The sequence below is a fragment of the Passer montanus genome, unplaced genomic scaffold (assembly GCF_014805655.1).
Source record: "Passer montanus isolate IOZ18808 unplaced genomic scaffold, ASM1480565v1 scaffold17, whole genome shotgun sequence".
Taxonomy (NCBI): Eukaryota; Metazoa; Chordata; class Aves; order Passeriformes; family Passeridae; genus Passer; species Passer montanus.
Window position 1 is genome coordinate 13200632 of NW_024364270.1, and position 22300 is coordinate 13222931.

The following is a 22300-nucleotide window of genomic DNA, read 5'->3' on the forward strand; positions in this document are numbered from 1 at the left end:
ACACTGAATAAGCCGGTCAATACAGAGCACCTAAGTGTCATGCAGTGAGGCATTCTGTCACTGAATTGTAGCTCACTTACTACACAACAATGACATGAGTTTTGCAGTGTGGCTGCAGGAGTCAGCAACAACATGTCGTCAAACTGCTCAGAGTAGCTCAAGGTTGTCCACAGTATGTTATTTCATCACTGGGACAAAAGAGGGGGAAAAAAAAAGCATGTAAATTACATGCTTCTTTCCCCACTGACAGCAGGATACCCAAGACACGAATGACACTACTCCATTTCATGCATTTGATGTCGCAATACAATTAAAAGAGAATGGGGCAAGTCATTCATCCAAAGCACTGACACATGCACAAAAATTTAATCTTATTTTTACTTCTGTACTCTGCAATGATTAGCATACAAAATGAAATTCCACTAGGAAATGTAAGAAATCCACAAATATAACCAATGTAACACTTTGCATTTAGATCCCTAGCTTAGTTGACAGATGTTTCAAAAGATACATGTAGCCCAATAACTCCCTGATGACTGTGTATGTGCAAATGCTCGAATTAACAAGTTATTCCACCTAAAAATGAGCTTTATTTCTGCAACATTCTTCTGCCTGATCTTTTCTCTTATTGAATAATAATATTCAATACTGTATGATTCTGCTTTTTTTCTTTTCCAGAATATGAAAAAGATTAGTGAAATTCAAGACATTAATTCTCCTTCCTTTGGAATAATCTGAAAAATTTTTGTATGGGCTGAAATTAGGATCATAATAGCACAAGAGGTCTGAACTAAATGTGTAGCAGCAATTGGACACTAGGAACCACTACAAAATATAAAATTAAAGAGCGATCAGAACAGTGCTAGTGATTCCCTGGTAGCAGCATCAGACACCAGAATTCAAGAAAAAATGGTAAATGCAAGCCAAAAAAGTGGGATCTTCCTATTTCTGCAAGAAAACAGCTCAAAACACTTCCTAAAATCAATGTTATTAACCATTTTACTGCTGGTCATATTGAAATGAACTCCAAGCTATCTGGAATTACAGATGAAGGGATACATTTGATTATTACCCTTCTCCTGTCACAACGCTGCCTTACAGGTCTAATCCTAAAACATGGCAGGGCCCAGAATACCCTGAAAGTGACTCCAGATCAACTGTACAGCTCACCTGACCAATGGGATTGGTTTAATTGAAAATTACAAAAGGATTAAATATACTTGTATAAATTTTCAGGGTAAATTTTACCTAAGCATAGAACTGCTGTCAGTGTTAACAGTTAAAACATACAAACAAAACCTCCCAACAAACAAAAAAGGTCAAAAAACTCTATATTCTGCATACCGACCGAGATTACTTGGTGTAATAATTGGTATATTTTGAAAATTAAATAGGCCCAAGTCAGCTATGATACTTAAACTCAAAGAGGGCAGGTTTAGATTAGATATTAAAGTACAGTGAGGATAGTGAGGCACTGGAACAGGTTGCTCAGAGAAGCTGTGGATATGTCATCCCTAGAAGTGCTCAAGGCCAGGCTGGATGGGGCTCTGAGCAACCTCATCTAGTGGCAGCTGGACCCCATGCCAAGGGACATGGAACTGGGTGCTCTTCAAGGTCCCCTCCAACCCAAACCACTTTGTGATTCTATGAATGCCCAGTGGCTTTAGCAGCACCAGACAAAGCCAAATCCACTAAAATAATATTAGACTTCTACATGACTACTTCATGCCCTTTCTCAGCACATGGCAACTGAGAAGCACCAAAGCATCCTGCTGGTCAGAGCCTTGCTGCAACTTCTCTGCTGTCCACAACTGCAGGGGAAGCAAGTGTTTATTATGCCTAGGAAGACATCTGTAAGATACTTATTATTTCATATCATAATGATTTCATATCATAAGGATATAAAATATGCATCACAATCCTCTGGAATTAATTACCCAACTGGAAACAGATGTCAGTTGTCTTGATGGCAGCATTTCACAAAGCCAATGGCTGTCTTCAAAGTCCCATTTCTATAAGTTATCATGAGGAACTGATCTTTGTTTGGTCCCCTATCACTCAAATAAATAATTGAGATGCAGATTTCTATTTAAGGGCATTGAGAAAGCAAAGGCCAGGAGTCTCCTCCAAGTAAACTTGCCATTGCCACCCCTGGTCAGACTGAGGCAGGTGAGAATTCATTATTTTTTGTAGTGGTTCTGAGGACAGACTTTGTCCTGCCTTGGCCAATCAAGCCATTTTTATCATTAAAGTGTTTTCCAAACTGGCTAACGTAAAATATCTAGGTGCTAGTATTTTGGCTCCACTAAAGGTAAAAACAGTAATTTTGTGCTTGTAATCAATAAACATTAATATTTAAGTGAAAAAAATCTATTTAATATTTCCTTTTAAAAACTCAGGAAAATGCAGTGAAATAAGACCTGGTTGAGACTGATACCTGGCCACTTTGACTTCTGAGGATGTGTCTCAGGCTACATGCTGAACTGTTTTTGAAAAACAATTTTTTAATTAAAAAGTTAAACATGTGGCCTCTTAAGAAATAAGTTACAGTTCAATCATTTTACAAGCCTCAGATGTAATGATAAACATCACATATGTGCATTTTTGTCACATTAGTCTCAAACCCCCATAAATCAGAAATCCTAAAGATCTGTTATATATACAAACCAAGATTGTTCCAATGATTACATATTCTAAGAGACAAGGCTGAAAATATTATTTATGTGAAAAATGGCAAGCACTAAGCAGGTCTGTACATAAAGAAAAACATTCAATTTTCATAGGAAGTAAGTAGAAAAAATATTAGACAATTTGAAAGGTGGAACACATTCCCAAATAGTGTGCTAGAAGATAGACTTCCTTCCACTGAGGACTTGCACTTTCACCTGTGTGTTGAGCTAATGGCTGATCCAGTAATGGTTCAGATGAGATCTGAAGAATGTGAGGTCACAGAGACCAGGAGTACTTACTCCTTGAGGTCTTCTGAGTTAATCATACAGCACTAGAGGAGAGCAATTGCAATACCAATATGTTATCCCACAATATTTTGCAGGATTACTTACAGAGCAGATAAATTATAATTAAAGTTACTGGTACTACAACACATTTCATAATGAGCTAATAATTTATTTATCTATTTTTAATAGGCAATTATCAGCAAAGCACATTAATCTGTACACAAGCATGAAATACAGCTCATGTAATGAGAAATAAGAGATAAAATAAAAATCTCTATAGAAAATTTTAATAGCTCTAAAATGGATCCTTCTTTTTTCTGATTGTGATCTATTTTCATTGCAGACTTAATTCCAAGCAAAAGGAAAAAAACCCAAACATTCAACCCATTTAAAGAATGGGACATTTTTCTACTAAGTAAATTTTTTTTTTAAAAAAACCTTCTAATAACATAGAATAATAAGAGTTTTTACAATATCAGAAGAAGCAAATAGCTATTCACTGCCTGGAGTAAAAATGCAGATTACTCTAGCTGACAGTCATAACCAAGGTTGTCATGAAAAGGTAAGCTCTGCAACATGTGAATAGTATCAATTAATTATAAAGATATTAATATATTAGGATTGGAAGTTGTTTACTTCTATATTGTGCAATTATATAGTCTGGTAAAAATTGCAGCAAAAATAGTGAAAAACCTAAGATGGTGTTAAATATCTTCTACCACTAGAGTTTAACGAAAGTCCCTCTATGTTTTTTTTATTTTTCTTTTAAATCAGCATTATTTAGATATACAAGGAGTGCTGAAAAACTGTTACCAACATAGAGAAGGAAGACCCAAACAATGGCGAGAACAATCTGACTGAGGATCAGAACAAATGTTAAAGAAATGCTATTCAGAACAGACTTGGCTTCTCAGTATATTTGCCAGTTACCAGATGCATGCATGAAGGCTTAATCACTTCTGCATCATAATTATTTCAGTTTAGTAAAACTCTTTTTCTGTATTGTAAAACATTCACATTAAAAGCATAGATTCCACTCCTGAATATCTAGTTCAAGCCAGATCTATGCACAGAGGCTATGGCTTCATTCCGGCTCTGCTATCATAGAACCACAGAATCATGGAAGTCATTTAGGTTGGGAAAGGCCCTTAAGGCCACTGAGTCCAACCACAGAACTAAAACTGCCAGGTCCAACACTAGACTATGTTCATAAGTGCCACATCTAGACGTCTTCTAAATATCTTCAGGAATGGTGACTCCACCACTACCCTGGGAAACCTGTGCCAGTGCTTGACAACGGTTTTGGTAAATAATTTTTTTTTCCTAATATCCAAACTAAACCTCCCCTGGTGCAGCTTGAGGTGATTTCCTCTTGTCCTGTCACTTGTAACTTGGGAGAAGAGGTCAACCCCTCCTGGTTACAGCCTCCTGTCAGGTGGTTGTTGAGAGCAATAAGGTTCCCCCTGAGCCTCCTCTTCTGCAGGCTAAACTTCCCCAGCTCGCTCAGATACTCCTCATCAGATTTGTGCTCCAGACCCTTCCCCAGCTCCGCTGCCCTTCTCTAGACAAGCTCCATGCTATGGAGCCATTCATACAGGACATGCAGCAATCCAAAATACACTTATCCCTTACAGCAGAATACATCCCAGAGTTACATGACAATGACATCGCATTATTGTCAAATATGACAATGCATTTTTGCTCTACTGCTAACATTAATATTTACCCACTTTGTAAGGGGAAAAGTTGTAAAAGTATCATCATGATAAAAATCAGAAAAGTGTTTGTAGGCTTTGATACAAGCACTGGTAATGTCAGTACTCTACTACTATGAACTGACAGCATAATGCCAAGGCCACAACCCATCCCAATTCACTGCCAAAATACAGGTGCATTGTCCTATAAACCTCATGAAAACTGTGTGGAACTGCTTCCTTAGAAGAAAGATCTGCAGAAAGAAATACCAGGGTTTGGTTCAACAGGAGGGGTTCTGACCTGCAGTGGGACAACTTGCAACAGAGCAACCTCCCAGGGATCTCACTCCTGGGATCCCATTCGCTCCAGAAACTGACTTGGGAGGGCAGGGAGCAGCTCCAGGAAGCAGCTCCCTGTATGGCCAGCTCCTCATCCTCTTTGTTCTTTGATCACAGAAATGCTACCATTGGCACAAGGAAATGGGCTGGAAAGTACAGCCAGAGATGGAGGAAAGAAGAAGAGGTGGAAATCTCATTTTCAGCAGCTGTTTGTGCTTACAGCAGCATGAGCCAAAAACAAGATGAACCCACTAGAGGGAATCTGCAGCTTCCTTCACAACAGACCACCCAAAAGAGGAGGGCTGCTAGGATTTAAAAAGACTGCAAAGAGACATAAAGCAAATGCTTTAACAGAAACCATGGTCTAGAAGCTCATGTATTTGACTACGCAGCAGCTCTTGTCTTAACAGTTTTCAGTGTGGAGTCACCCTACAGAGTGGACGCTTACCCTCAGCCATACCACTGTCATTGAGTGCTTGGCACACTGAAGGAAGAACATTTTTTGTGACATGCTTGTCATAGGCAGCTTTAGCTTTGGTTTTGGTCACCATGTGTTATGCCATCCAGGACTGTCACCACTATGAAGATCTTAATTTCATTAATTTACAAGAAATATGCACCAACAGCTATGACATGGTGTAAAGAGGATCCTCAATTATTGCTCTACCTGCACTGTAGCAACAACCATCTGACCAATTTAATCACTTTTCTTCCAGCAAGGACATTCCCTAGAAGAATAAACTTTGAACAACTGATAAACTCAGTATAGGTTATGTTGTGACATACAACTTTACCATTAAAATCATTAATAAAAAAATTCACCATCTAAATATTTTTCCAGATATGTTTTACTATCTTGGTTTGTAATCTTTGCTCACTAAACAATTATTGAATTAAATGCCAGCCCCTCTCCCCAAGTTTCACACTCCCATCCCCTTCATCAACCTCCCTCTTTAACACCAAACAGAAGAAGCTGCTGCATACACAAGAGCTACCAATTCATCTCAGCTCCAGCTAAAGTAGTCTACTGATTTCTTTCAGGTAGTCTGATTGATCAGCCTGCTTTAAATAAATTAAGAGAAACTTTGACTAATCTACATTGAGTTTGGATTGTGACACTGCTTGCCAGATTCTTAACCCCTAATCTAGCACACTTTCATGATATGGCTTTAAAAAAGCTATTAGTTCTCCCTTATATCCTGGCTTTGTTCATAGCCTTAATGCTGTCACGACAGTATCAATGATAGTCCTTATCTTAAACAAGGCAATGGCCACCATGGCAGAGCGGAATCATACATCACAGGCAGAGCCAGCATCATCCTGTACTTTGACTCTTAATCTGTGAGGAGGAAGCACCGTGGGTGGGAAAGAACAAGCTCTATAAGCACAGCAGGATGGCTGGATTAACTCTGCCAGGGGCAGCAAGGGGACAGCAAAAGCATTTCTCAAAATATCTTTTTCTTTCATGCTTTGAGGTAAGAGCAGGAAGGAATACCATCAAAAAGTGGCGTTACAAAAGGATACAAATAAAGTGGCAAAAATATTCATTCGTCAATAGCTCAAATTCTTCCCATGTGGCTCTGAGCAACACAACGAATTCCAGCAGAAAGGATTATTGTCTGCATGATTTGAGAGAGATCGAAACCAAAAGGCAGTTCAGATCTTACACATCTTATGCAGATTCCTTCATTAAACATTCAACATTAGTTGGGCTTAAGAAAGAAACATTTTTGTACATTACCAAATTAGAATAAGGCAAGCTGTACTGAAGAGCTCTCCAAACATGAGGCTGATTTTGTACTATGGTTAAAAAAAAAAAGATAAACCAAACTTCTTATTAACAGTGAAAACTGGCAAAGTTTTGGTCATCTCAAACTTCTTGTCCTTAAAGTTATTTTATAAATGAAAAATAATATAAAAGATGTATGCCTCTGAATCCAGTTTGGGCAGATCCATTATTAATGAAGCATTCTGGCAAAACCCATCAATGAATGGGTTGTCATGGGAAAGGCTTTCTTGCTACAAATTCTGTTTGAGTTTTCCCAGTGAGAAGGGCTGTACAGGACTGACTACTCATACAGGGTAGAGCAGCATGTCTTCTGCACCTCTCCTCTTTCTCCTTTTTCTCTTCAGCCTTATCAAAAGTTCCTGAAAAAGCCAGGTTCTCTTCAAACAGATGATAAACATCACCTCCATGGCTCATGCTTTGATTTTCTTGTTCTTTATCCTAACTCCATCCACCCATAAAACAAAGTAAAAAAAAAAAGGAATGAGAGTTCCAAGATTCGATTCCTCACTTTTCCCATCAGCAGCAGTAACACCAGCAGGTCCTTTTTTGCAGAGTGTTGCATCAGGGGATATTTGGACCTCCATAAACTGAAAAGCCTTACCAAACCTGTGCCTTCAGCTAACTGCAGGAGAGCTGTCCCAAGCTGCGAGAAGTCAGACGCCCAGAATCACATCCATAAGGATTTCCAAACCACACTGAATGTTGTCAAGAATCTCCCCAATCTCTAATCATGCCTTTTTATAATTCTAAATATTGTAATTCAGCAAATATCTTGGCAGTGCTAACTTAAACTTAGCATTGTTAGCTGCTTAACAGTTGGGCTCAATCAGCTTAGAGGTCTTTTCCTATCTAAATGATCCTATGATTATAAATATTATTAATGCAACAACTAACCCAAATGATTCTTGAATTATGGTTTTTGTTAATATTTAACCTAAATGGTCACTTCTATATATCTTGTTCTCTCCTCACTGGTTTCTGACAATAATTCTTCATTTTGAACAGTTTTACTTTCTTCTGCAAGTCATTTATTGTAACATACATACAATTTTGCAAAACTCTCCTACCAAAAATAGAAATTTGTTTTCTTTTCCTAGTTTATTGTATTCTTTATTGGACATAAAGAATACAATGTAAAAACACATTATACCAGGTGAAATATAAAGGTAATGGTGCCAGGGGACAGAAATCTACAAGTTTTTAAACACACTCCTCTTGCTACTATGCACAACATTCCTTTTTTGTCTTCTGTTGTTGACTGATTCAGTCAAATACCCAGTAGCTCTTGTCCTCCCGCCCAAATTATTCCCCCGTAGTGCTGTTCAGTGATATACTCAGAGCTCATTATATTCTCATGTGATCTGTACTTTCAAAATAATTCACATTTCTTCAATTAAATCTTATGTAACTGATTCAGCCCATTTATGCATTATGAAGATCATACTCTATTTTAATCCTACTTTACACATGTTACTACAATGTTAAATAATCACCTTTCAGGTCAGAAATAATGCCATGAAAATCCATGTTTTTTGGGGATGACAGTTTTGCTACAGCAAAAAAAGATTAGTTTACATGTATGTTTATATCTCTTAATTTATAATATTAGGTGTAATAGCCAGAGGCATTATTGTGAAGCCAATTAAGTTGCTATATGATCTTGTCACAAACGTGCACTGTACAGATCACATTAACTCACTACAACAAGAAATCCTGTCATGAGCATTTTACACCAAATCACCACGTGAACTGTGATTAATGATGAATCAGAAGAGTAGATTTAAATGAATAACAAGCAAAGAGAAAAAAATTCTTATTATGGACAATTACATGATAATGTAACCTACATATTTGCTATGTTCTAATATGCAGCCACCTAGGGTATGTTCACATGACTTACTTAAAATGCATTTCTGAGTTGTACTAGAGAATTAAATAACATTTTGGCTTTTCAAATTAGTCAGTAAGCCTAAATTTAGTCACTGTTAAATATAGTTTTAGAAAGACTACTATTCAAGCATACATCTCATTTATGTGGGTTTTTTAATCCTTCCTGTATTTGTGATCCAGATCTGGACCCAGAAGAGTGTAAGCCTTTATTCATTTTAAGAATCCTGACATTTAAACTTACTTGTTTCTGCTGTAAGAACCTTTGAATCACAAAATATTTTCCATTCATATTTTGTGTCCGTATTTTCCTTTCAAACAGATTTTTCTCGGATACTCAACTGCATAAGTAAACCAAATTTCTGAACACAATTGTAAGGAAATGTGTTGCATTTAAAATATGCTTTTGAAATGTTATATTTCTACATTAAAAAACACAGGCTTACTTAGCAGTGGGAAGTTTCTTAATTTTCAGGAACTTTTTCTGTGTACCACCCTAAACTTGGTCCAGTGAATGAACACTGACCACAAGGAATTTGCCAAGCACTGATGTTCCTGCTGAGCCTCGGGAGCCTGGTGCCCTCCCTGTCTATGGGCCCAAAGGTCAGAACCAGCAGAACAGTTCTGCAGGCAGGTGTTTGCCATCAAAGTGTGGCATGGACAGACTGGGGAAAATGCTCCAGATTCTTCACACTTGAAGATCAAGTATTACAGGTAAAATTAGCAAAACATTCTCAAATCATAGAACCATAGAATAAGCTGAGTTGGAAGGGACCCTCAAGGGTCACTGAAGTCCAACTCCTGGCCCTGCACAGGACACCCCAAGAGGCACCCCCTGTGCCTCAGAGCACTGTCCAAATGCTTCTTGAGCTCTGTCAGTCTGGTGCTGTGACCACTTCCCTGAGGAGCTGGTTCCAGAGCCCAGCCACTCTCTGGGTGAAAAGAAAACACTGAATGTACTGGCTCTTCAGAATTGCTCAGGATATGAAAATGCATATTTCAGCCTGGAAAACAGGGAGCAGAGCACAGTGCACTAACTAGCTCCCTGGAATTTCAAGACTGTTCCCAGCTGGCAGAGCCTTCTGGGGACTGACACAGAAGCTCCAGATCAAAACCAGGATGCTGGTAGGCTTAGGGATGGAGGAGTTTGAAGCACAGTGGAATGCTACAGTGCACAAATTTTCCTACCACCAGCCCAGTGTGCCCTTCCTGCTTGGAGCTGCTTCGCTGCCGTCCTGCAGCTCCACTGCTGCAAACAGGGTCATGCTGAATGCATTGCTGCATGCTTCATCTCTGGCTTCATCTCAGGCATCAAGGAATGCTCCCATCTTCAGAGAGAGCTAGGACTGTGGAACATTACAATCTACATTTGTCTTACAGAACAATGGGAAATAATACCTTGTTCAGGACAGGGATTCCTCCACATCCATGTTTGGGGAAAGCAAACAAATGACAAAACACCATGTGCAAATCATAAATGAAAAGATGGTGAGAGACACCACGAGTTACAATTAAGTACTAACTGTATAAGGAATTATATCTGTTGAGAACTTAAAATGCAAATGTTAAGTTTTGCTAATCTGCTCCTTAACTGCAGATACAACCAACGCAAGCTCCTGAAATAATAAAGCAAAATGAGAATTTGGAACCTACGATAGATAAAATGAGTGCCGGAATTTTAAGAGGATGAATAACACGGGAGAAGAATAGGAAGACCAGAAAATGGGTCATTATAGTAATCAGATGAGAAATAGCTAATGGAAGGATTAACATTTTACAATAAAATTAGAAAGCAACTGAAAGATATCAGTAGGTGACAGCAGAAGGCATTTGTGATAACCAGACTAGATTATTTTATCTCTTCTAGTTGTTCGGGTAACTTTCCTATTTTCTTCTTTGCAAATTCAACTTCCTTCCCACTCTGTCAACCTTCTCCCTCTCTCTCCACATTTTATTTTCAACTCAAGAAACCCCAAATTCCTTTTCCCTTACAGTTTTCCTCTAGGTCCCCTTCATTTCTTTACCACCCGTCACTCACCACCCAGCTCAGCAATTTATCTGCACTTGCAACCATATTCCCACCTCATTCAGCCAACCACTGCAGAGGTGACAGAGAGAAATGACAGCAAAAGAATGAGCAAAACCTGCCAACCAGTGAATAAGGCAAAAAGTCCACAGAAAAATGGAAAGGAAGCAGTTGGATTAATAATAAAATCAGATTTGATTTAATGGCATCTGCTCTCCTCCATAAGCAATGAAATAACAACGTAATGAACATTTTTAATGTATGTTTAACATCTATTATATATGTTATTTACAGGATAACCACTCAGGGTTGCAGAAAAAGACGGCCTCATTCTTCAGCAGTCTTTGTCCTTATTTTGCAACTCTAGGATACCGTGGAAATGAGAGAACAAACACCCACATACGTTTCTATTCTTTCATGGTCTGTGCAGTCTTGTACAAGTGGTGCTGCAAGGAGAACTGCAACCACCTCCCCTCATCAGCTGTGACCTAGGACAACTGAGTTTACTACCACACATAGTATGATTGCTTAATTCTTTATTGAGATAAAACAGGGAGAACACAATGTTTTACCAAGAGGAAGCATTTTGCAAAAGGGCTGGCTATTCAATAACATTTTGAAGAAAGAACTGATTTTGTGAACATAGGCTCCTGCTATGAATCACTATTTGTAAAAAATTGCATTTAAGTTTTAGTTATTTAAAATCCCATGAAATCCCCTCATCCAGATACATTTTCTTACTGTCTAAACAAAAAAATTATTACTGTGTCATAATGCAGGAAATACTTAGAAAACATAAAAGCTTACTCCTGTATGTAATCATTTTATCATTTTGATAAAAAATTTCATAAGCCCCCAGGAACAGGCATGTATGTTAAAATCATCTAGGGTCATCTTTAATAATTTACAAGATTTGGTGGTTCAGAATTTCATATTTTAAACAAAACATGGCACGTGTTTGTATCAGCAAGTTTCATCCCCCATTATCCATCTCCCTCCTACACCTTTCTAGTATAAAAGCCCCTTCTGCTTGCTGACAGAATATTAATTTGGCTTCATTTAAATGCTAAAGCAATGTAGTCCAGCTATCTCATTTAAAACATATGTAAAGCTGTGGAACAATTGACAAGCACAATGAAGAGTGTCTACCATAAGATTTGCATGGACTTATGTTCAATAGGAGCTAAAAAGTCAAAAGCTTATCCTAACCATCTTTTTTCCCCCCACATACATCTCTTAACGTCAGGGAAGGGAAAAGGGCAGTATTTCCCTCACAGCTCACCACTTCATATGACCTGATAAGATTAAAGGCCAGGTGAGATGAGATATATATACAGAATACATGTATATATATAAATATATATATGCAGACTTCTCTTTTTGCAAGGGCAGTCATTTATTCTTTAAAGTTCAACCACATTTTTATTCTGCGTGTGTGATAAAGAAATGTGCATTAACAAAGCCTGCATCAAAAATGAGGGCAGGAAGAATTTCCATATATCAAGAGTATAAAAACTCTAAATACAGAGTGTTCTATGGACAAGACCTGGGCTGGCCTCAGAGGTACCTACCAGTGACCTTCATTGACAAATCTCTCAGACCACCCTCCTCATAAAGGCATAGTTTTAACTAAATAAAAACTTTATTTAGTTTTAAGGCATAAAATGGAAAGCATAGTGAATCTTGCACTGGCATGATTCATTGAGTTGATTCCAAACACTTGGTGTGCAAGTATGTGGGGTTGAAATAAATACACCCACTCTTCAGCAAAAATGCATGATGTGTATTACCATCTTTGTACACACACAGTGGCTAGAAAGCAGGAAAGAAAAAACGTGCAAGAGACCCCTCATACTACTGCAGCAGAGCCAGCCACAACAAGCCTGAGCAACAGAGATCCCCAAAGCCTGGACTGGAGTAGCATCAATATCCTCCAGGTCAGAGAAATCTGGGAGGTAAGTCTCATCTTTCTGGGGTACACAACCGAGGAATTACTCATTCAGATGTTCTCATAGGGCCTCACACAATCTATTTTAAATTCAAAACCAAGGCGTCTTCCTCCACCCCAAACAAAAATGCAGACACAAGCTACTGTGCTAAAATGTTCCTCACAACAGCAGAGAATGTACATGGACAAGTGAGATAGAAAAACCTGATACAATTGACAACTGAGATTAAGATGAGATGAAAAAACCTTTTCTCTCTAAAACCTCTAATTCCTGAAAGGTTAAAAAACCCCCAGAGATTTATCAGCAGAAGAGTCACTAATAAAAATAATTTCTTTCAGAGAGTAAATATAACTTTCTCGTGCAGGTTGCAGGAAGACAAGAGCAGTTGTTGGACACATCTGTATTTCTAGATATAATAAGCTCATTTACAGTTCAGCACTTTAAAGAAATGAAAATGTGGAAGACCTGCTTGCAGTTCTAAACCTGTTTTGTGCAAAAGACTAATGCAATACTGACATAAGAAGCTGACCCATATACCGAAAAATAGGATCTAAAATTAAATGGGAAAATGTACATCATTATTTTAACTTAGCTCAAAGTTGCACAGCTAAATCTCTGTGCAGCAAACTGAAAAGTTCTCTATACACTGCAGATTATTATGCACTCAGTGAACACACATTTAAATAATTTTTGCTATGTTAGTTACATTGAATTTTTCATGCATTTTAAAGTTGGATAAATGGTTAAGAAAATAATTCATTAGGTCAGGTGTTTCATTAACTTAAATATTAACAACAAAATCCTCCAAGCAGAATCAAAATGCCATTTTTGGGGGTTTTTTTTGCCCTTGCCTGTGGACCCATGTACTTTTCCAGGGCAGGAGAACCCAGTGAGAAGCCTTCTCAGCTTGCTGGAAGGACCAGGGTGCTGGGCATCTGGGGCTGTACAGCCTATAATCCCTATAGAAACTGCTCATGTTTAGATCCAAGCTAACACTATCTTTTGTCTAGATTTACACTTATGTTCTTGGTCTGAGGCGCCCTGTTCCCAAGGGAAGCTTTGCTTTGTAAGAATTTCTGAACGTACCAGCTTGACACTGTTTAATAACAAAGCACACATGCACTGGAATTTTGAAACCACTTAAAATATTTTCCATAAGCTTATAAATTACCTGCTTGCAATGATCTAATGCCAGTGAAAGGTTCTCTTTCAAACACCATGTATTTGGTAACAAGGATGAGAACCTGGTTTTCTTGATGTCAATGTCAAAATACCATTGACTGGAATGAAGCCAGTATCTTGCTTGGACATGCTGTACTCCAATAAAATAGGGATTACACTGCATTGCAGAACTGAAAAGGATGGGTAAAGTCAAAACGAAATGGTAGAATGAAAGTTGACTGCGTAAAAATAGTATTTTCTTATTCAGCAGACCTACCCTACAAATATATTCAATCTCATAACTGCTTATACTCAGAGCTAGAAAAACACCCTAGGTATACTTTTTATTTCAATTTCAGAGATGGCCCAGTTATGGTGAGAGTAAGCAGATCTTGTATATTGTCTTTCACTCTTGTGATTTCATCACAAGTCTCAACAAAGTCTATCTGCTTCTCAAAAACACAAACTTTTGAATCTCAGCTTTGTTAGGAAGACAAATACACAAGTCCCATGACCACATGGACAGTTTTGAATTATGTAATTTTTTTCCCCTGTAGTATTTCAAGCCCTGAAGTTAGTTTTTCATCATGTAGATAATCACTAATTAAAGGACAACTGAACTTTCAAATTCGACACACAAGAAAAGCCTGCCCAAGCTGGAGCAGCTCTACTGTAAATTGCCACCTTATTACTGTATAAGGGCAAGAAAGAAGCCTTACAGAGACCAAATTAGACTTTCAGGCAACATGCATATTCTAGTTAAGAGAAAACTCTTATTTCCAAACTTGACAACTTTATCCTTATGGTTCACAAGACAAAATGAACAGGGCACTTTGTAACCCTTCCCTAAAGCTTCAGCTTTTCATAACACTGGGTTGTCAATGTCTCTAAGTCACTGAAGTACAAGGAATTTATAATGTCTCAGGGATGCAAAGAAAAGCTTGGACACAAGCGTAATCAAACTACAAAACCATATGCAAAGAGGAGAGAGGTTGTATGACTCTCCCTGACTGTGTTCTGCAAAGGGCTCTGTTGAGACTCAGGTGTAAAGGACACTGCTGTTAGTGTTAATCCCCTCCTGCCAACCCACTGCTTCAGTGTGTAAAACTGAGGCAGATCTGAGACAAGCTGGGGGCAACCTGCAGTTTTGATGTGTTTCTCCCTTCCTACAGGAGCTCCGCCCAGGCTGTTGGCGCTCAGAGCCACAGACAGCTCATCCCAGTCACAACTTTAATGATATGCTAAGATGCAGATGTTAGCAACTTTTACTAATAGCTGCTCCTGATCCTATACTGTCAACTCTCAACGTTTCCAGACTGCTTTGTTAACACCCACATTTTATTACAGTGTAAGCTTACAAGAATCTTGGGTCTCAAGAAGAATGACACCCTTGGTGAAATGAAGACAACTGGAAGCATCCCATTTTCTAAGATTTGTCCTTGCATCTCAGGCATCCAGGACTTCTGTCACTCCAGGGTAAAGTATAAGAGAAGACACAGGCCATCAGGATGAAATGAAAAAGGGCAGTAAACTGAACATCAAATGAGTTTAGAACTGGAGTGCAGGGTGCAAAGTACAAGTGCTCAGACATGGCCTCCTGCTTCACTAGATAAATAAGAAGAGGGTAGAGTAAGGTGATTTCAGAAGAAAAATATGACACAGTATGTTTTATTTCACAGCATGATAAAAAATGATTAAAGAAATATAAAGAAGAATAAAAGACCTGTTCTTTGAGCTTTACTTTCAAATACAGCTATATAACACAGAACTATTCTGATACGTGGCTGTATGCATCACTTCTCTGTCTATTATCCAGCTTGCTAGAAAAATTAAATCCAAACCTACACATTTTATCTTATAACAGCAGCATAGGTTTTGTGGAGTGAGAGCTTATAAATGGTAAAACACAAATTTAGCACAGTGAAAAACACAGTCCAAGCTCAGGGGTCTATTCTCACTGCTTTTATACACTTCTAGTATTCTGGAAAGTTAGCAAAAGCATTAGGAGTAGAATAGACTACTGTGAAATGAGCTCACAAATTGAATTAAGAGAGGGAGAGAGCAATGAATAACTGAATCCCCTGAGCCAGAAGAATGCCATGCTGCAGTGTCACAGAAGCATATACAATATGTGCTTCTATGCACCCACTTTGCAGTGGACCCATGTAATTTATTAACCTGACAGCAATGCCATACATACCCACAGGCTCTTCCTAACCTCCCTCCCACCCATCAGCATGCTTCCACAGGGAACTGCCAAGGAGACTGACACTATAAAAATGCAGTGGGTTTGGCTGCTTTTCAACCTTCTGTATACCCTGGAGATGTAAGGATTACTTATTATCAGCAATTAAGAAATTTAATCCACTATCCTACATTGCATATGATCAAGTTTTATTGTACTCTAGTGAGTCTTATCATAGTACAAACATCAGGCTATAAGCCCATTTTTTAATGCATTTAATTTAATTTTATAGAGTCAACCTTCCCTGTTGCAATGTGGTCACTTGATTCTGTATTGTTGATAAGAGTGTGGCTCTCAAATCTTTGAATAATGCAAGTGTATGTTTCTATCAGTGCAGAGAGGAAAAAATACTAACTTGATTTCTCTTTCCTATTTTCTTTTGAACAAATGCAAACCTGTGGATTAACTGAAAAATTTGAGGCTGCGGGTGAAACTTGGCATACTAATAGGAATAAAAACCCTCTCTTCTAAATCCTAACACCATGCCTTATTAATAAAATCATTCTGGATTTACTTGCTGTATCCACACAATCAGAATGGGTGAAATAAGACCATTAAAAAAGATCTACCATGTATGCACTCTGGCCAAGCACTGTAAAAAGTGATTCATAGTCTTCACTCTCTGCAAGCCTAAAATAAGATGTTCCACACTATTTCTTATAGTACTTTTTGTTGTCATTAACTAATGATAATATTTATGAAGATAACAACACTTTCTCATGGAACACTAGTTTAGGTGAAAAAAATATTATGGCTACATAATAGACATTGCATTTTTTGATCAAAAATATCAGAAAGAAAATCCAAATCAAGGACTGTCAAACATTAATCTTTGTAAAAAAGTAAAACATCTGATTAAAAATATGTGAGAAAGCAAAAGTGAATTTCTAATGTCACCATGTATCACATCACTCCACTGCCTTCCATCCCAGATACAAGGCGTATTTATCTGCCTCTGCCTTCACAACACATACAGCAAGGAACTTTCCTACCAACCATGGCATTCTACTCAATCCAGCTCCAATCCTTTTTCCCTGGGCAGAATACAAGAGTAGCAGGTGCAGGTGGCTGCCATCAGTCAGGGTGCACTATTGCACTAGTGAGAAGAGCAGTGTGAGAAGTCACCTGTAACTGAGTGCTTTTATTTAAGCCAATATGCCATTCATCACACAGTGAGTTGTTTCAAAAGGGCAACTGGTGATTGACCAGAACCATCAGCAGCATAAATAACAGCACATTTTCCTATGGACTTTCATGTATGTCTCCACAATCCTTCCCTTGGCCCATATCAGAACTCCTCTCTCTGTACCTCTTTTCTGTATTATATTCAGCTTCCTCCATCCTCACTGTAATTTCAGCTTCCCACCACAGCTCTACTACTCAACTGTGCTTTTTCCTACCCTCAACAGTACAAGCCACAATATCCCCACCACAAAGAAGATATGAAAAGATTTTCATCTACTCACTTCCACGAAAGTTGTGGGAACTTAATACCTCTGAAAGAAACCATTCTTGCAGCTCAAATGCCAATCAGTTTGAAAGACCAACAGAATCACTGCAAGACCATACTTCATTAGGTTAAAAAATATTCTCCAAAAGGAAACTTAAATGGAGTAAATCAGTGACCAAAAAGCTAAAATACGTGTCTTTTAATAATACAGTTCAGAACAAGAACATCACATCTTGTTTCTTATGTAACTTCACATAACTGCAGTTATTTAATTAGTCTTCACCTCATCAAATAAAAGTATTGTGCTACTCTTAATATTCTTTTGCTTAAAACAGAGAAGTTAAAGCACTCCAAATTTAGATTCAATTCCGTGCTTCTGCAGCGATTAAAACAAGTCAGCAAAACAAAGCTGGGCTGTGCATTCGTGTTTACTTAAATGACGTGGTGTTCATGTAGAGTGAATGTCATTCCCTGCTCCTGTCAGAACAGTGATTAATTAAGCAACTGTCTTCAGTGATTCCTCTCACCTGAGTATGCACATCCAGAATTTATACACAGCATTCCTTTGACACAGACTAGAAAGAGAGATCTGATGCTTAGGAAGAGCAAGGATCAGACTGATTTCTGAGCTTAAACACATCTACACTAACAATTAAAATATTTTAAAATCAGAAAAATTTCAGTTCTTTGATGATTTATCCACAAAGAAAAGCTTTTTACCAAAACTGCCATACAGGTGACCTCCTATTCAGCACAGAACCAAGTCATCAACCTGGCTGCTCAAATAACAAAAACATCAGGCAGGCAAATGCCCTCTGTCAGTATCATTACTAGTACTGGGAGATTTTAAACAGCAGTGAAATGAAACACGAAGTTCACTAAATCTGGGGAGTTAAGGAAGTCCTACAGTCCATCTTAGTATGCCTCATGTTAGTTAGCATGATGATGATGATGGAAGGGTTCTCTAGACGCTCCCAGTGCCAAGATAAATCAATACCAAGCCCTAATACACTGTACACTAGGTGCTGTCAGAAGAGGTGAAAGTGAGGTGAGGATGGTCAGACAGGCAGTGACCAACACTGAATGCATGTTTCCTTAATTAATAACTTTCACTTCATAGGACATGAAAATGTAAAAAAAATAAAAATATTTCTTCTAACATTAAAATAACAGAATTGTATATACTGAAGTCCTTATCCCACAATGGCTCCATATTCCTTCTCCTTTTTATGATCTACAGAAAAGAGCCATCCTTATTCATCCTTTTGACTCATGCTGAAGCGTAATTGCTGCTCTTTTTTTATTTCTTGCAGCATCCATTTTCTCCCATTTGTCCTGTTTTCCTTTTATTTATTTCAATCTTCTACATTTATAGATACAGTTTTCTAAATTTTATTCTTTTCAACCCTATTGTGCTTTGACTTTTTCTTTTCTGCAACTTTTCAGGAAAGCCAGGTACTGTAAAAGTGCCATTTTGCCTTGTTTTATTTACTCATTGGTTTTGCTGAAATGGAAGCCAAAAAGATAAGGAATACTTTAGTTCTTAAGACACTGTCCAAGCCTGCAGCTATTTACTTATGAAATGATTGTGTCGATGACTGTGTTAGAAGTCATTGGCGGTCTAAGGGAAAATGTCAAGTGTGATACAATACAGAAATTCCAACAAGCTGCAACGTTACCCACAGCTGCAAATATTTCTTTGTACAGGTAAGGCGCATTGAGATAAATTTTGCTATCTCTTCTACCCTAGTTTTGCCTGCCCATCAACTGTCCCTTGTAGACTAATCTTGTTCTCAATCACAGACTGATAAATGCCCCATTTTATTTAAATTAAGCAGGATCTTGCTTGGCAAAAAGAACCCAAACAAAACAATGAAACCGAATGATCAGGACTACAAACTAATAGCCTTTTTAAAGGTAAAACCACTAGGTTTTACCTTTACTCTATGAGTGGAGTGGAGGTGAACTGCGACTTTCTGGAGCCATATGTGAATACCTGGAACCAAAGTTGAAAGTCTAACAGGTAATCCTGCAGGTTAAAGAATTGCAGCTGCTAAAAATGGACTGACATGAGGAAAAGGCCAATGTTTACTCCAAAAATAGCAGAATTATGCATGTGATTTATTATTAAACTTCAATCTTTGCAAGAAAGAAAGGCATCAAAGATTTAGGCAAGGGTGATTCGAAGCACAGGGTCAGGCTCTGATCTTTTGTCTTTGGTAACTAGTGAGAGGACCCAAGGGAATGGCCTGCAGCTGAGTCAGGAGAGGTTCAGGTTAGATATTAGGAGAAGGTTTTTCCACCCAGAGGGTGTTTGGGCAATTGACCAGGCAAATGGTCACAGAACCAGCCTGACAGAGATCAAGAAGCATTTGGGCCATGCTCTCAGGCACAGGGTGTGACTCTTGAGGATGGTCCTGTGCACCGCCAGGAGCTGGACTTCGATAATCTGTGTGGGTCCCTTCCTACTGAGAATATTCTAGGGTTCTATGAATCAAACTAAAAAATGTTCAGCCATACCACAATCACTAACTTGGCTAATGCTGAAGACAACTTTCTTCTGAGTCAATATGGCTTCACCACCATGAAAGAACAACTTCACACTTCTGCTTCAGCGTCACCACAGAAATTCTCTTCCATGTACTCAAACTGTCTTCCTGCATCCACGGACACTGGTGAGTCCTGGTACCTCACAAAACAGACAGGGATGAAGGTGCTTACCTGGCTAAGAGTAACCTGACCTTAGAGGGGCGAGCATCAAGTCGATGAGGACTCCACCAGAGCAGTATATGCTTCCCTCCACAAACATCAGCAAAACTGAGCAAGATGAACAGCAGTGACATTTGGGCCATGGATACAGCATCCAGCACCACCTAGTCAGTCACCGTGCCAGCAGTGGCAGCAGGTGGTATTAGCATTTACCCTGAAGGCAACTGTGACCATTCTGAATTTCCAGACTTGTGTGAGAAAAGAGGAGTGGAGTGGCATGGAGACCACCTGCCGCTCTTCTTGGAGGCAGAACCGAGATGGCAGCCTGCCACAGGAAAGCAGCCAGCTTCTGCCCTGGTGACTGGCAGGTTTGGCCTTGATCCCTGGAGGAAAATGTATTGCTGCTGAAAAAGCAAGCCAGTCTGTGAAAGGCCAAAAAAGCCATGAATGGACAATTATAACTACACCTTATAAATCCCCTTATTTTGGTAGCACTTTACTACTTGTTTTGTATCTGAAAGAACCCACTTTAAGACACTAAATAAATGATACAGATTTTGGTGCTTTACTAAATAACTGGACGATCTTAGTAATTAAGCATTTATTCTACAAAGTAGAAGGAAATATTCTAATGAACTGATTATATATTTTTCCATGGTATGGAGCACATAAAAGTAAGCAATTTCAATAATCATTACTGCTCCAGTATATATTAATATATTTCAGATAAATCATTGCTTCCACTACAACTCAGCTACTGCTCCTGCAAATAAAGCAATACCTTGTTACCTAGCAACGAAGCAAGTCCTTGCTATGGTGTAAAAAAAAAAAAACATAAAAAAGGAAATATATATATTTGTATATTCCCGTCGTTTCATGTTGAGAGAACATCCATAAAGAACAAAACATAATCCACTCAAATGTCCTCAAATTCAATACTTAAGTAAAATGTTTGATCATCCACATTTCATGAGTATTTTCAGAAGCTCGGTCTTGATTAAACATGCATAACCTCTTGCTGACAATATAATGTTCTTGCTTTGTATTTCTTGGAATATTTTAATGCATACATAAGTACACAACCATAACATGTATAAGCCATGACATGCTCTTAAAGCTACATCTGATCTGTAACAGAATAGGAAGAGGTATCACAGGGCTTGTTTAAAGTTCGTTTGCTTATGCTAAATCAGTTCGTCTCCCATTTAACATAGCAGTCCATAGTATCGCCTCTTACTGATGCAATAGCTCTTTTTAGGGTGCTGTCATTTGTACAAAATGTTCCTTGTGTTGCATTTAAAAAGAAAATATACTAAAAGCCCCACTACTTTGTTGCTTTATATTTCATGTCTGTTTCTGACAGATTGCCAACACTGCATGGACAAAAACAAATAAGAGTAGCTCAGGAGTCCTACTTGTGTGGATGAGCTACAGAGTTGGGCAATGTGCAAATCTGACAGCAGCCTCTGAACTCTGTGGTTACCAGCATGTGCCTGGTGCATGCTTGACTCAGAGCTGAAAGAGGCAACACAAGGATTCATGGCCCCATGAGCACAAAATATGAAGGTATATCCTTCCCTACGACAAGGACTGCAATTAAGCCTTTGCAATGGAGACAACATGCAGTCATGAAAATTGCTGTCCTGAAGGCCTACAGTTTCATTAGCAGGTTCCCACATCCAATATTGTCTAGGTCATCACACTGCCCCCAGATACAACATGAGATACATCTTAAGATAATGCAAATTCCACTTAAAATTTGGTGGCTAATCACATGCCACTACTTCTACTCACAAATTAGAAGATCTCCAAACACCACACAAAAATTTTGAATGTTGCTCTTGGTAGCAACATCTTTAGGGAAAGCATTCTTAAAATATTCTGTTAATGTTCTCCTGAAACTTTTTGAAGTCACCTATCTCCTAGCATGCAAGGATATTGGCTCAGTGAATCACAGCACAAAGGTATACACAACCCGTATCACGCTGCCTCAAACATCTGCTGCTGCTGTAATCCTTGATAATTCATAGCAAAAATATTCAGAAAATTGTATGCTTGCACCCAAAGGCACCTTAGTTTTTGTGGCTCTTGCCA

General features: G+C 38.4%; 1 protein-coding gene across 8 annotated transcripts in view; it reads right to left on the minus strand.

Annotated features, from left to right (window-relative positions):
- The window catches only part of ANKS1B (ankyrin repeat and sterile alpha motif domain containing 1B), a 411921-nt gene that overhangs the window by 53349 nt on the left and 336272 nt on the right, over nt 1-22300 (minus strand). The window lies entirely within an intron of this gene.